The sequence below is a fragment of the Rhea pennata genome, chromosome 4 (genome assembly GCF_028389875.1).
Source record: "Rhea pennata isolate bPtePen1 chromosome 4, bPtePen1.pri, whole genome shotgun sequence".
NCBI lineage: Eukaryota > Metazoa > Chordata > Aves > Rheiformes > Rheidae > Rhea > Rhea pennata.
This window is the reverse complement of record NC_084666.1, coordinates 30,679,970-30,696,906: the sequence shown is the minus strand read 5'-3', so window position 1 is coordinate 30,696,906 and position 16,937 is coordinate 30,679,970. Positions and strand designations below refer to the sequence as shown.

At 35.9% G+C, this 16,937-nt stretch overlaps 1 protein-coding gene across 4 annotated transcripts in view; it reads left to right on the top strand.

Moving 5' to 3' along the window:
• Positions 1 to 5,818: 5,818 nt before the first annotated feature.
• The window catches only part of DLC1 (DLC1 Rho GTPase activating protein), a 231,300-nt gene continuing 220,181 nt past the window's right edge, over positions 5,819 to 16,937 (top strand). For 2 of the 4 annotated variants that reach the window (XM_062575625.1, XM_062575623.1), the window contains exon 1: positions 6,565 to 7,014. The gene's annotated coding sequence lies outside the window, so the exon portion shown is untranslated. Of the gene's footprint in view, positions 5,935 to 6,564; positions 7,015 to 8,205; positions 8,228 to 16,937 lie in introns of those variants that run through there. The other 2 variants (XM_062575624.1, XM_062575626.1) reach the window with 2 other exon arrangements.

The window sequence follows — 16,937 nt, the reverse complement described above, 5'->3', positions numbered from 1 at the left end:
TTCCTGTACTTGTTAAATCCTCTAGAAAACCACACAGTTCTTCTAGATTAATTCTTACGAGGAAGTCCACTGCCTGGATTGCTTAGTTCGAGTACTCCAAGAAGTTTATTAGGGCAGCAGACTCTGTTTCTTTTTATCCACTGCAAATCTACATGCTATTACAATAAGAAATAATGACAAGATCACAGTTGCTATTGAATACTCTTAAAGGTCTAACCATGAAAACAGGGCTTAGAGAGTGGATCAGTAGCCTTTATAAAATTCCACTTTCAGTCTAACAAAAATAAAATACTTACCTGTAAACATGAATACAGTGACAGAACGAAAAAAAAAATAAGTAGAGGTCTAAAAGTCTCACATCGGGTAGGCTAAAACAGACACAGCCATTGAGAGGTTGCTTCATTCCATAGGTCTGAAAGCAATTAGAGAAGCCGAATCCAAGTATCTTGCAAAAGTCTGGAACAACTGGACTACATCCTCAACTGCTGTAAATCAAAGCATCTCCCTTGAGTTTACTGCAGCTATTTCAATTCTATCAAAGAACAATAACAGCAACCAAACGTGACTTTTTAAGTAAATGCAGATCAATGTCATTCCAAGAACATTCATATAAATTAGATTTAAGGAAGTAATTGTTTTCTCGAGTTGAAAATTGTTGGAGAATCTGATTGCATATTTTCACTCATACCCAATATTTAATGGCACTATCCTTAATATTTACCATGTGTAAGGATGTATCTTACTGTGTCAGTGTGTCAGCTCTGTATAATAAAATGTCGCCCAGGCCCATGTGATCATTTTCAACTTATTTTTCAATCACAATATTTTTTGTATAGTGCTTGAAAACAGTATTACTTTCATCCTCATGCTTTACTTTTGCTTGGAATTCAAAGTCTTTAAAGCAATAATTGTCTTCACGGTGGCTTGATTTAGAAATTAATAATTGCTTCAAAGACCTCCTCAGAATGGAAGATAGAGTCTTTACAACGGGAAATGTAAGATATAGTTCAACAACACACAGCATTCTGAGTTTCTTGCCAAGTTATGACGGATACACTGATAAATTACTATCAGAATCAGGGCCAAAATCTGCATAGGATATTCCAGTGAGCTTGGAACCAGTTATTCTTTGATTAGCTCTTAAAGGCATGGTTTAACTTCAGTTTGCATCATTCTCTAAAAGTAACAACCAGATAGCTTTGCAGTCTCTCCCTGCACTTTAGTATTATTTGTCTAGGACGTTAAACATGTAGATTGCCACGGTTTTCATTTCCGTGGAAATGGAGTAACTATGCTCTTCTAGGTTCTGCCATCAGTTTGCATCAGAGCTCCAATACAAGAAAAGGAGTGTGCTTGTGAACCAGTATGTCTGTCAACAGGTACACCTGAAAGCTACTTTGAGGAAAGTTTAGTTGTCCTTAGGACACTTAATTGCATCCATCTCTGTTGTTTTTAAAACGTTTCTCTGTACTAAAACAAAGTAGCTTGAAAGGAGTTCATACAAAGATTAATGGGAAAAAAAGTTGTTATGATACCAACACACAATTTCCCACCAATATTTAGAATTTGTTAAGGAGTGAGATTTGTTTGGAACAATGACTAACAATCCACATCAGAGAACAGAATAAAAATTTGATACAGTATGAAATGAAAAAGCGTGAAATACTTCATCAAATTTAGTAACTCTACTATGAAGCAAAAGAAATGTTGAAACTTTGAAAATGCTTACAAAATAGAGCTGTTTGCCTCTGTCTTGCTGAACTTTCAGCAATCTGTATGTGTACAACATAGTTGGGATATTTTATAGCTCTGTCGTTCGGGAGAAATATCTCAGATTTAACTACACATGCTATTCAGGAGAAAAAAAGAGGTCAGGAAAGTCTCTTCTCATTTTATTCTGCAAATTATACAACAATATGTTACACGTTTCTCAGGAAAAGTGAGAGTAAGTTTTTTCAGTGCACAAATCATGATTGCATGTTTTTTTTTTCATTGAAGAAATCTGAACTTTACATACAAGAAAGCTGAGCTTTGTTGTATGTTAACAGTTTTCTATAAACTAGATGCATGACTTGAGGTAAATTCCCATTCACTGAAGTAGGAGGTTGCCAGAACCGAGAACAAGAGTCCAGATAACCATGCTAAGCCTTACCTGTTTAATAAACTGGCTTTATATTTTTTCAGTCCAACTAAGATTATACTAGTACATGTTCCATAAAAAGCATTTTCTCTCAAGTTTATAGATTATAGTAAAATTGAATGTTCAGAGTAGAATACAGCATAATATATCTATATTATGGGATGCAGAAAGCCCCAAAGGAGTTGTACAGAGTACAAACCAGATAAGGTTGATGAGTTTAACAGAGAATGACTGATGTCTCCTATGGTTTCCAGCCTGACATTGCAAAAAGATACTTGCATATTAAGAAAGATTTCTGGGCAACAACTTTCAGGATGTAGCAAACCTTTCTAATGTATATTTAAGTACTTTCTCATCACTGATGAACAATGAGAAATACCTCATGAATAGATTATGATTTAGGAGGTTTAGAAGGCCACAAGGTAAATAGCTCCTAGAATCTACCATATGGCAAAGCAAGTTTGACTAGAATATTTTAAGGCATTTAACTGGAAGTTAAATGTTGATATTAAAATGTGAACATAGCATATAAACTAATTCTAAAAATATAGAACTCAGTAGCAAATTAGTCCTAAATCTCCTGCACTGTGTATTTCTAGGTCTAGAAAGAAAAGAACCATCCCATCTTCAAAAAAAGGAAAAGTGGTTTTTGAGTCATACTAATGTCCAGCTACACCACACAAATGCTTTGAATTCTTCTTAGTTTTTTGCTAGATGATTTTAGATAGGATTAGATACCATATTAGTAGTTTATCTTTCCGTATTATGTCCTGGAATGTTATACTACTATGGCAACCATTATTTTATATTCATGGCTATATTAATAATAATATAGCATTCAAATAATAATATAGCATTCAAAGGCTATAAATAGGAATAAATAAATTAATGTAAATAGAAATTAATATTATTTAATTTCAGATAATTCATTTTTGACATTGCTATACAGTGAACATGCTAAACTTCCACAAAAGTCACAGAATAGTGACTCTAATGCTCTTTCTTCTCTTCTCCGCAAAAAGTAAATTTAGCTGACTAGCTAATCACATAGTATCTAACACTTTAGATGCATCATATTTTTAGTATATCCTACATTATTCTTGTTTTATAATTACTTCAGAAATATGATAGTTATGATAATAACGTAACACTCTGAATATTAGAATTCTTTATTTAAAGTTTTACCAGAAATTAGAAATTTCTGAAAGCTTGATCTACCTGGCCTAACTCTGACCCATAGAATATTCCAAGTGACAGAGCTAACCACAAAACCAGCTATGTTTGTGTTTGATTTGAGCTTGGAAATAGGGAGGAATACCTAAATTCTAATATTTTGGCATTACCAAACAATTGGTAATTTTCTAACAATTACAATTGTAATTATCAGTAATAATTTAAGTGCATATTTCACTGCACATAAAGCATAACAGTAGGTATCTATTAACTTGTGTTTTGTCAGTAAAATACCTTGCTCATCGTTATTCTCCTGTTCCTCAATTTACTTTTGTCAGTCCTCTTGATTGTCCAAGTCCTAATAAAGCTCTTAGATGTTCAAACTTGGATAGTCTGATTGCACATGTTCTTTCTTTCTGGTTTTCAGCATAAAATTCTGCTTTGCTAAATCCTTTATTACTATTAGGTTTTATCCAAGCCACTTAGATCAGATATTCATACTCTGGTCTTTTTCTTTCTGTAGATGGAAAACCAGAAAAAGTCGGTCTGTATAGGCACCTGTGGACAGTCTCTCTCACTTTTTAGACAGTCAGGAAATGGGCAGACGTCCTTCCAAGTTGGCTTCTTGTTTAGCTGTTCATCAAGTGTTCTAATATTTGAAAGCAAGTTATCTTTGCTAAAATGTTAGATCGAGCAGACCATGTCCTAACTGATAGCCTGTAAATACTGTCTCATTTACCTGTGTTTGATTGTCTTATTCCTGTGCTGAATTTCTGCAACAAAACCTTTTTCATTGAAATGAAAACTTCTTGATGGAATGTTAAGCAAACCTTAGCTGAAGAAAATTATTTTAAAAAGCATTCTGATTAGAATTGTCTTGAAATATTTATTTTTTGAGAAAATGTCTAAATTTTTCATTATTTTTGCTGTTTTATAAAAAAACGACATTCTTAGTAACGTGTTTAACTGTCAGGAAACTAAAGGCTTTCTGGTTTGATTTAGAGTCACCACAAAATAAATTTCAAAATTGTACAATTTTTGCAATTGCATAACTGCAAATAAAATGTGTCCTTGAGCAACCTATAATTTATTCACCGAATTCCAAACTGAAAATCTTTTAGGGAAAAAATATAAATCACACTTTGTAGTAGAGCAAAGTTATGCGTTTGAATCATCAGACTAGCCAAACATAGTTAAAACTTATTCTGAAAAGTTACTTATTTTCAGTTGCAGTTCTGACTGTTTGGAGTTTGCCACCATTTGACAGTTCAGAGCCTGAGCTGATAAGTCATTCTACTCATTTTTGTCTGCTTTCACTCTTCATGTACATAGCAGCTACTGGGACAAATTTCAAACCCACTTCCATTTGGGCATGCGTAATTTTGCAAATAACTTTTAATACTGTAATTTTAAGGCTGAAAAATGCATATATAAAATTACATGCACGACAATGAAGACCACATTCAGAAAACTTAGTAGACTTTAGCATAAAGTGCTATGTGCTGAGGAGCTAAAACATAACAAATTAGCTCCAGATATGACCATATTAGTGGGAGCTGGAGACAGCCTTACAGAGCTGGCTTTTCTCTGACTAAAGAAATGCCCTCAAGAAGACTGCCTTCAGCTAATGAAGGCATTACATAAACAGTAAAAAGGCAACTGTTAGAGGCTGGTAGAAATCAGCAGTTAGTGATTATGAAGGTTTCTTATCTCCTTTTAGAAAATGTATCTTGTCCCACTTGGTAGAGACCCACAAAGGACATGCTGAATGGAGACTCTCCAGTCACAAATTGCTCAGGCGTTGCTTTGTGGAGAGCATGCAACGTCTCCTACCTCTGCGTCTTCAGCTCCTGCTTGAGACCAGACAAAGCTCAAAGATCAATCACTGATCCGACTGGTAGTAGCAAAACAACTTACTTGTGGAAATAATTAATAAAAAGTTTGAAACAGCTGCATGCATCACCAGGAGGTAAATGCTGTTTGAGTGATCCACCTGAGAAGATAATTAAATTTAGTAACAATACTTCTCTCTTTAATAAGAGGGAAAAAAAAAAAAAAAAAGGAGCTGGCTGGCTTCATCCTGTAGTTTGGAAATCATGTATGGTCATTATCGCTGTGAGTCATGTTACTAGAATGAAATAAAATTTGAGCAAATTAATTGCCTAAATATGAGACCGGTGGCTAAGGATGTAAACTTCTTGTGTTTCTCTGTAACATTTGTTATATGAATAGCTAACATTTATTATTAATTGATATGCTAATTAAAGCCATGCCAGTGATTTCCATTAGCTTACTCTCAAACTTCTACAGAGCTGTCCGTCTGGTTTTAATCAAAACCAAATGGTAATCCAAGTTCTCAGGCTGGAACAGCTAAGAGGAAGTCATTCAGAGGAGGCAGAAGAAAGCAGAAAAGATAAACAGATATTCCCGAAATTTGTGTAGAGCAAAGGATGTAGATGCTGTGGGTTACTCTGGAGACATGATTCAGGCACCCTGTCAAACTGGAACGAAGTAGTTGCAAGTGTTTTATGTCAGCAAAATACTAATATGATCAAGATGGAGTCTGTCCTTTTGCTTTTGCAGAGCTGGATTTGTGTGACTCTGGAGGATTCTCAGAAGAGGTAAAGCAACATAGGCTATTGCCTGTAATACGACTGTATTTAAACTGTAGCATTCATTTTCTAGGCTCTAACTCATTCTCCTGAGTAAGAATACAGTTTTAGCATGCGCGTGTACACTGTATATAGCTAATTGTGTGTATTTACTGCTCAGAACAGCATTAGACCCTTTGTAAATGTGATGTGTTAATTGAATTTAAGCCAAGTCGTTCTCTACCTACTGCTTGCTACTTAGTAGTAAGATCAGAGGTTTTAGGTGTTCTCCTGTTTTTCTGGATGACTGTTACCTTCGCATGATTATTAGAGATGTATAGAATACTTTTTTTAAAAAAAAATGCCAGGGAGGTATTCGAAAACGCATTTACATTACATAAGTGCAGTGCAAATAATCTGACAGAAATACCTCAGCAGTGTACTAAACCGAGTGTCTTGAAATACGGTCTTGCTGTCTTTTTCTGTTTTTGCCCTCACTATGTGCTCTCTCCCTTTCTTTCTCTCACATGCACACGCGCGCGCACTCACACACGCACGCACAGAGTCTCCTCTCTCTCCCTCTCTCTCAAAGGCAGGAAATACTTTTCAGGCAATCTGGGCCTGGTTGTTGAGGCCCCTTTCACAAAACATCAGTCTGAATTTAGTAGACAGAAGTCACTGGGAGAAGCTTGACGGAATCGTGCTTAGTTAAGGCTCCCTCCAGCTGCAGAGGGTGTTTTTGTTAAAATCACACTTTGAGCAAAACTGCTCAGAATAGAGCAATGATCTCAGTAACGAAATCTGAACTTCTATGCTAGCAGAAACTAAATGGGACTGGGTTCTTTTGTTTGTTTGTTCCTCCGTTTTGTTTTTTTGACCAAAGATTTTAGGGAGGGCATGTTTGGCTCCACATTTGCTTCATCTAGGTAAGGCTGTCTTGGAATCTTTCTGTACTTAAAAATACCCCAAAATATCTCCCCCTCCCCCCTCAAAAAAAAAAAAAAAAAAAAAAGAGAGAGCGAGAAAAAGAAAAGAAAAAAACTGCAGAGAAACAAGCAGTATCCAGCACTGGAGCTTTCTGCGTTCAAGATCTCAGCACTAAAACTGGAGGTAAAAATAATTAAGAATGTACATTTAGTTGTAGACTGTCTGCCAGTTCGTTTATCAAAATGTGTCATGTCTATAACAAAGTCGTCTTGTGTGTTTTATTTCATCTTTTAAAAGTATGCTTGATATGTTGAACTTTGTTTATTTGCATTTGTATATAGAGCTGCATGTTCTTGCTTGCGTATTTTTTTAATGGACATTAAGTAGGACAGTTGGAAGTGGGAATGATCTCTTTTCTCACCTCGTCTGCCAACAGAGAGGGTATTTAGGGCTGTTTTTTCTCCCCCCTTCCTTTTCTTTCCTTTCCTCCTGCAGTAAGGATGAGGAGAGCTTTAGCTAGATACATCAGTGATACCTGTGCTGGACTTGGTCTCTAGCTTTTTCTCAGGACAGCCCTAGATGAAGTTTGTGGTTTAGCTGACAATAGAGTCTTAAATATTTACGCTCTAAGTATGAAATTCTAAGGTATGCCTCTTGGTGTTAGCTAAACTAGATTATTTTTAGTAATCTGTAATTAGATGCACTGCTTTTGTGGTCTGCTACGCTTTCATTTAGGAGAGAAAAAGCAAGATTCAGTAAATATCAGCTGACTATAGTTTTCATTAAAAATGTATGAATTTCCTCAAGGACTTTTTCTTCATCTAGTTAATTCAAATAATAAGAATCTGCTGTTAAGGAGTTTAGAGGGATATTCAGAATATTGTCTCTAATTGATATACAAATGGAACTGCTGCTCTTTTACATAAAGTTGGTGATTTAATTATTTAATTGTTATGGACATCAAGCATTTTTCATGGCAATTTATGTAGTATCTCTTTGTCTTCCTGAAAATCTAAAGTGACGGTTATTATATGTAATGTGAGAGCTTCTCTCTTATTTCTGTGCATCATTAAGACTCTGTCTAGTTATTGGCCAGTTAGGTAACTAAACATGAGTCATCAGTTCAAATACTCTAGGGAGAATTTCCAGAAGATTTTAGCTGTGTTTTTACTGCATATTATTGCAAGATGATTGGTGAGTAATGAAATAACTTTGTGGTGTGAGAGGAAGTGAAGGACCACTAAATACTCCAGAATGGGGTGAAATCTCTCCCTTGCAAAAGGTTGAGAATTGCATGCTGCAGTGCCCAGCCCATTTGGGCAGGAGAAGCCATTCATGGTCGTCAGCAGCTCTGGGTGGTGAAGAGCATGAGTCTGAAGCGGACAGAGAGCAGCTGGTAGGCAGCATCCTATCTGCTTATATTGTGGGGTGAATGTTAAAGTAGCAGTCACTGGATCCTTTCTGGACAGTCCTCTGCAGTTCTGTGCCCTGAGCCTGGAGGGCTGTGACAGGAAGGAGAAGGTCAGAGAGAAATCTGAACGTCTGAGTCTCTGCGTCACTCCCCCGAAGTTCATGCTGGAACTTTGATGTCTCAAGGGATTTAGCTTTAGTGCATTTTACTGCACTACGTCCCCCTATGTGCCCCTGCATGTGTATATATACTTTGTATTAGCCGTTAGTATGGTTGACGAGAAAAGAAAATACGGAATAATTATTTTTATCATTTGATATCAAGGGGCACCTTCTCCTGCAACGCTGTCTTCTGGGTTTTACAGGATATAATGACCTCGTGTGACCTCACTTGCAAATGAAGGTACACACCTCAGACAGTTGAGCTACAGGGTAGACAACAAAATAAAACCCAGAGAATATTTTATTATTTTAACCTGAAGCTTCTTACAAGCCATAAGAAAACGTAATGTAGATAAAGCTGCCCTCATTTTCATTTAGAAGGTTTATTTAAAAGTGCCGAAGACAAATCTCTAGCTATTTGATTTCTGATTCTACTTATATCTAATTTCTGTGTTGTGCTATTGTATTTTCTTGGATATTGTTATTCAAGAAAATTCATGGAAAGCTTATTATCTAAAAAAAAATGGAAATTATTTTATAGATATATAGCCACACTGAACGTGGAAAAGAAGCATACAGTCTAACACTGAGTGTATAGCTTTTGACCTTGCTCTGTTCCTTCTAAAATGTTTATGTACTTAATTTGAAATGCAGCAATAGCCAAACAAGTTGTATCAGATGACTCCTATGAACAATTAATCACATGAATTAGTGTCTGCAGCTGGCAGGAAAGTTAATTCAAGTGATTATATTCAGGTGATGGAAATAATGGAAATAGATCCTCTTCACCATAAAATTACGTCCCTGCTGCAAACTCTTTTCTTTTGAGCTTTGTATCCAGTGAACTTCATGTTAAATTCCCTAGTCGGAACACTGAATGAAATAAGTTGAAAGATTTAGGACTAATTCATGAAGGTCTTTGTGACACAAACAAAATTTATTTCTTCCTGAAGAAAATGAGGATCAGAGAAAACTGGTTGGAGTAGGCAGTTTTTGTATAGATAGGTTTATACTGATTCTTTTAAATTCCTGAACTTAAAATATATTGTTAAAGTGTCCTTCTTTTTGTCATCTGATTTCATTTTCTGTTGTTTGTTTGTCTGGAGAAAAATTAGAAGATGGCTTTTATGTTGGTGTTCTATGTCTTTTACGAAAGACAAAGGGGGAGAAAACACAAAAATGGAGCAACGCAGGGATAAGAACATTTGAAATAGCATTGGAGATGGAGCTGCACATTGATTTCTTTAATTAATAGGTGTCCTAGAATCATAGAATCAGGTAGCTTGGATGGAGCCTTTGGTGATCATCCAGTCCCAACCCCCTGCTCAAAGTGGGGCCAATTTCAGCAGGTTCCTCAGGGCTGCGTCCAGTTGGGTTTTGAGTATCTCCAAGGATAGAGATGAAAATGAATATCGAGTGAAGGTTTGAAGCTTGGCTGTATACATAGGTATATTTTGTATCTAAGTGTGTGTATATATACATATGCATGCACATACATATGTACACATACACACACACATATTTGTTGCTGCAGAGCAGGATTAAGTAACTTACTAGGGATCAATGGCATTATTCTCCTTTTCCCATAAGTCAGCATGAGACAACAGAAATGCATTCATTGGAGGATTCTCAACTATTTCACTGTAAGAACAAGATTTACAAAAGAGGTTACAGCTATAAGAGTAAGAAATACACCCTGTTTTGCTCAAGCAAAGTAGTTTGCACAAATGATTTGGTATCATGGCTCCAATTTCAGTAGAAAATTTATTATTTATAGACAAGTAACTTTGATGAACTTTCAAGCCTAAATTTCTCACTGTATAAAAGATGTTCATTAGAAAATTATAACAAAATCAAATGTATATAGATTTTTCACATGCAAATCCTATGAATAAAGGATTGTGATTGCGATTTTTCTGGAACAAATTATCGATAATGAATTTGAATGTGTTTTGGGGGCTGTTGACTGTACTTTGAGATTTTTTACTGTTTCAGCTTTCACTGTTGATATTTGTTGATGTCGATGTGTTTAGAAACTACTTATTTTAAGTACAGTCCTTTGGTAGAGAATTTCAAATCCACTATTACCATAATTGCTTGTTTCTCCTGAAAGAGGAAAATCTCTTATGTTGAAATTGAAATGCCTGGTGTTTTAAGTTTGGCATATTGTACATCAGCCACTGAACACAATATTGAGATCTGCCTTAGACAGTAAGTATCTACATTAAATGCCAGCTTTACTCATATAATGTATTCTTTATTTTTAGTCCCCACTTCTCTCTAGGCTCTTCTTTCTCTGATTTATGATTTTTCTCATTTTGCTGTTTTATCATATCTTGTGTCAAAATCAAGTTGGATTGGATCAAATGTCCTGGAACTTCAGGAAAGTCTGAAGTTTATAGACAACTTCTACCTCTGAGTCTCTGGTTCTTTTCCTACCCTCTAGCTTTCTCTCTATCAGCTCAAGGCTTTCCAGAGTAGATAGTGTCTTACCAGTGAGAGTTCTGTATGGTCTTGTTACAGTAGACCCTTATCCGTGACAAATACTCTTTAATGTTAGAGCAAATGAATGTTCCAATTTGAACATCACTGTACTCGTGGAGTTTGGCTTATGGTCCAAATTTCACTGTGGGTTATGGGGAGATTCAAGAAGAAAATAAACTCCTTAGACTGGGAAGTTAGGAAAATTTAGAATTGTATGGAGGATTATTGCAAAGTATTGTTCTGCTCGGGCAACTAAGAGAAAATGGAAGAAGGAGGTATAACCAGAAATAAATTTGTGTGGCTGAAGGACCTGGGACTGTATTATTATAGCCGTATCGCTGCAGTTTATTAAAGAGATCTAACAACCTCAAGTTCATTATCAGTATTTTTGCCTGAACTGTCATAAAATATGAAGCATACATACGAAATATGTTTTCCTCTCCTCCTGAATTGCACACTGCTCCTGAATGTGTAAGGGACACTGAAGACATGCTTTGGATTCATTGATTCTGTCTGGGGCATTGAACCCTCCACTTTGAGACAAGTCCTGAGAGGCTCCACTAACTGAAGGCAGCGCTAGAGTCATTGCACAGTGGATCCACTTCAAAGCATGTGGCTGAACACCAGGGACTGGCTGTTTGTTGTCAGCTGCTAAATGGCAGGCGCCCCTTTTCATTTTCCTTGAATTGTTGATCTTCAGATAATGCTGTCTTACCACAGAGAGGTGGCAGCTGTCAATAACAGGGTGCTAAAATGAGTAATCTTTGCTGAAAGAATGGTTTCAGTTGTATATTCCATGGTAGAAGCTGCACCTAGAGAATTGCACCTGCATGGAAAAATTCACCTTCTAGTTTAATCCAGTACCTACATGCAGGAGCATCTGTGCCTTCCTGACAACTTCTGATCCTAGAGTCAGTGTCAGCTCAGTTGGATATATAGATAAAGATTTTCTAAAAGTTCTTGTATATCTTGTGAGAATTTGCAGCTGGTAGAGGAAAGAGACCCAAATTAATTTTCCCATGGAGGGAGTTCTGTGTGAGCTCGAGTAATTTGTTTTTATTTTTCCTGGTATATGTACTTAGGAACAATAATTTGTTGGGTTGAGTATGTCTTCCCAGGCAGGCTACAGATGCTGTGGAATAGCAGGGCATCATCATCATACTGAGGGACCAGCTGATCAGTTTGGAGTTGCGGTATCGCTGGAAGATGTTGTGGAGAAAGTCGGAGAGATTAGGATGGGGTGTTAGGACAATCACAGAGGCAGGGAGAAAGGGGATCAAGAGGTGAGATATAAACACACTGTGCAGAAAGCCTTTAAAAGACAAGCTTCCTTAATTCTGTTGTTCATGGAACAACTTTTCTGAAATCGCAACTTCTGTCATGATGAAAGATACACTAGAAAAAGTAAGATTTTTTTTTTGTGATGAACTTTTTTTTCCCCTTGCAATTTCACCAACATGAGTAATAAATTTTTACTTTCCCTTCCTTGAAGGAAGTGGGCCTAATTAGCTCCTCCAGTATATTTGCAAAATACACAGTTTGTACTGCAAGTAATTTCTCTCTCTCTCTAGTTTCTGAAAAATACCTGGTACAGCAGCCATTTTGATTAATTTTTGCTTTTAGCATTTTCGGTTCCATTCCAGAAATATTTGCCCACTTTGTTCTCATCACTTTTCTCGGTTGCATTAAAATAGGATTCCAAGCAACAGTTGTTGGCTCAGCCCTACCAAAAGCACAACCATTTCAGTAATCTCTCTAAACTTTTGATGATAAAGCATTTGTCTTTAGAGATAGGACTAAATCATTTTCAACTCTTCATGTATGCATATTAATGCATAATAGTGGCAAAGATTCTTTTTAGTTCCATTTACACCAGCAATAAAATCTTGCCTCCTACTATTCTAGTAATTGTTGTGCTTCAGATTTCATATTCATGGCTATAATGAGCACCAGCAATGTTTCTTCAAATGGAAATACTTCATTAGAAACTTAAATCTAAAAGGATCAGGAATACAATCTGGTTAATTTATATTGTTTTGTAAAGGACCTCCTATAGCTAGGGAATTCGATTTTTTAATAGAGTTGGCTAGAAAATGGAATTTTTGCCATCGTGAAAAATTTGAGGTTTGGGGGAAAAAATTATCCTAATGTAAAACCAAATATAACAGTCACAGTTTGCTATGTCTTATGAGATGGTTGTGTTTTATTTCAATTCTTCTTGTAAAGAGCTTTCCAGTGAAGGGTGTGGGGAGGGGAGGTGTAGGGAATCTGCCCAAGCTGCAGTTTGTTCTGCTTTCTGGAGGTGAAGGGCAGAAGTGGTTCGGGGACAGGATTGGGGGTGGGGGGAGGGAAGCAGAGATGAAAGCACAAAACTGAAATTTTCTTACAGAAGACTTCAGTTTTAAAAAGGGAATTTTCCATTATGGAGGGAACCTGTGCAAACAAAAGAATCCAAACCTTTATATGTCAGATTATTTCTCTTCGTTCTAAAGAAATAAGCTAGATATATTGTGTTGAAATCAAAGTGGAATAGTATCTTTCAGATTATTAGACTTGGAAGACCAGAAGACTTACAGATCAATTTTGCTGATTATCACTGAGCAGATTTTCTTTTTCTGAAAAAATGTATGCTAGAAAAGCTATTAACTTCAGTGCTTTTAGATTTAAACCTTTTAATTTCCTAAAGGAAAGTTATAATTTGATGTCCGTTGTCACTCTGAAATGATACTGTGGTATAAAGATGATGGAGGAAACTCAGTTATCATAATATCTAGTAAAACCTAATGCTAATCATTAATATATTAAAACACTATTAAAATCACTAATATAATTTTAAATACTTTAAAAAAATACTATTTCTCTGTTTTATTGATTGTTCATCAATGCTAAATAGTATAAAAATATAAAGTTAGGTTGGGTATTTTAAATAACATCTTTTAAACTGATTATAATTTGATAATTAAATTGAGTGTAAATAATATAAATCTGAAGTAAGCTAGGATAAACGGGGATCAGTTTGGATCCTGTTGTTTCCTTATCTTCCTCTCTCAGATGAGGCTCAGCTGATCTGAGGCTCAACACTGGAAGTGAACCAAATACAAATAAAATGAAGCTAAAACCTAGTGGAATCACATGTTGGCTATAAGTAAAAGCCTTCTTTGTATGATAATGAGAATGGGTAATATGCTTCATTTTGAGGGGGAGTAGAAAAGGAAGCAACTCAACATTGTTTCGTGTTTTCTAACAACAAACTAAGGCATATTGACAAAAGTTCAAGTTCATATCTTAGAAACCAATAATATTTGACCAAAACAAGCACAAGTTTGGATGTCTCTGAATGAACAACGTGCCAACTGCACTTTATAGTTTGGGGCATCTAATTTATTGAGATCTTTTGCAATTCTTGTAATATGTTAAATGTCTTTTAAAGAAAGGAGTTAAACAACCTTAACAGTATTATACATTTCCACTGACAGTAGCGTATAATGAGCATATCTGATGTATGTCAGAATCTGTGAAGGAGAACACAGAGTAACTTCTAGCAGGATAATGAAACTGATCCCCACAAGGAAGAGAAAATACTTAAAAGTCATGGGAGTGACTTCAGGTACATGGTTTGAAAAACTTCTGGTGTGATTTTTCTTCTGTTAGAAATCATGAGCTGTTTGCTATACATTACAACTTCTATTTCTTTACAGACACAAGCAAAACACTCTTATTTCTTAAGCAGAAAGAACAGAGAGTAGAATGTTTTAAGGAATACTTTTCTGTTTTCTGCTTGCTATTTCTACTTTAATGCTCTACAAGTTTCTGTAGTATGAGATACAGTCAATAAATGTTCCCTAGTCTCCTTCTCCATTATAGTTTGGATTTTTATATGCCTCTAAATCTTCTCTTTTCCAGGCAAGAAATCTTCATCTATTTCACTAGGGCTCAGATGGAAATTACACCATACTTTCCGTCATTGATATTGCTTTTTGCTACACCTTTTCTTACTCTGCTACTCTTTCTGAGTTGAGATGAACTTAATTGCATGCAGTATTCAGTTCATGGCATAATGGAGGCTTAGAAAACATCATTATGCCACTTTATGCTCCCACTCTATCTTTCCTACTGTGCTATGTACTTTCTAATTGTCACTGAGCTTAAAATTCAGTTCCAGTTCCAGATAACTAGCCACAGTGATTCCAAGATCTTTTTTTGGATTACTAGTAGATAATTTATAGAACATCATTATACATTTTTGGTTAGTGTTATTTTTTCCTATCTGCTTTCTATTATATTTATCTATATGGAATTTCATCAGTATCTTTATGTGCTAGCTATTCACTACAGTTAGGTTCCTTGGTGTCTCTTCAGTTAATTTTCCAAATAAGTGGTAATGTATCATGAGCAAACTTTGTCATTTCACTTCTTTCTCCCTTCTGAGTAAGCTAAAAAGCATAGATTCCAATAACTATCGTTGAGGATTTATTAATAATCTCCCTTCTTTTAAAAATGACTATTTGTTCTCATCTGTTGTTTTCTGTTCTTTAAATATCAATTCTTTATTAGTGCTTCAGCCAATTTATAGCATATGGAGCTCAGACTGGCAAGCCTATAGTTCAGGACCCAGTGGGAAGTGTTAGATTCAATTTTAAAACCAGTTCTTGGCACATCTTCTCACTGCTGCTCCCAGGAGTCAGCACCCCAAGGCTGGGTGCGCTGGGTGTTTCCTCTGGTCCTCTCATCTTACTGTGAGAAGCTTAGCTCACCCACAAAGCTTAGTAAGGAGGCAGAGATTTCTGGGCCAAAAATCTGTCTCCCCCCCGCTCCCGAATTCTTGATAGGAGAAAAGAAATGGAAAAAAAGAGCCTCCCCAGTACCCTAGGGAGTACTGGGGAGTCCCACACCCACCTTTCATGCAGATCAGGACCCACTTCTGGCTTTGTCTCGTTCTCGCTCCACATATAAATCCCATCTCTGACTCCAAAGACATTTGCTATTAGATTGGCAAAACATCCGTCTTGTGGTTCCCCAGATTTCCCTTCTCTGCCTTGCAGGCACCGCAGTTGTCCCATTCCATTCCTCATACCTAGAGGCTGCTTTCGGGTATATATCGTACTTACAAGTTCACTAATTTCTCATTTGAGTGTTGTTATTTGATCTTGCCAGTTTGTTCCTATTCAGTTTATTTTCTTGTTCTGAAACATCTTCTAATTGGTGTTTCAATCTGAGTCTGTTCCTTAGAGCTATCAGAGGGATATTAACTTTTGTAGTTTCTTTTTTGTTTGATCTATGGCTGGCCAGGAATTGGGGAACTGCATTGAAATAGTCTTTGCTTTAAACTGTGTTACTGATAAGAATGGTTATATGTTGCACTTAGTTCTTACCTCTCTAGTAAATATTGATATCAAAGTCACACTGTTCAAAGCATCCCATCTTTCTGGAGAACACTGAAGGCACAGTACAGCACTGTTTTTGATACTCCTGTTTGAGAGCATTTTCTAATGTCTTTTTATGTTACCTGTTAATTGCAAGTATTTTTAACAGAAACTGAGGCACAAAAATAATTCAGGAAATGCTTTTTATTATGCTTCATATGATAGAATGTAATACTCGTGTAGAATAGAGCATAGCAATATTTCAGTAGAGAAATGGAATCATTATTCTCAATAAAATAAAATTGCTATATTTTGTCCATAACTGTTACTTATTCTATTTCTTTCAGATTTTTTTCAGGATTTGCACTTGTTATGGGACTAGAGTATCACCAAAAACTTAGCCTATGGCTTGCAGTAATCCTGAATAATGCAATGTATCATTCAGTTCTTACTACCTAACACTGTATTATAGATACATTCAGAAACTCACTGATCTGTCAGGCTTTGTATGCACCAGGGAATTCAATCACTGAAAAACTTCCATTTGGATAATTTTATTTGATACAAACTGTTAGGAGAATTTGTGTTATCTCATAGGTGTCAGCAACCTCTTTTTCTGAGACAAATATGATTCTAAATGTATTGATTTATCCGTGTCTTTTTAAATTACTTTTAAAGGGATAGTAT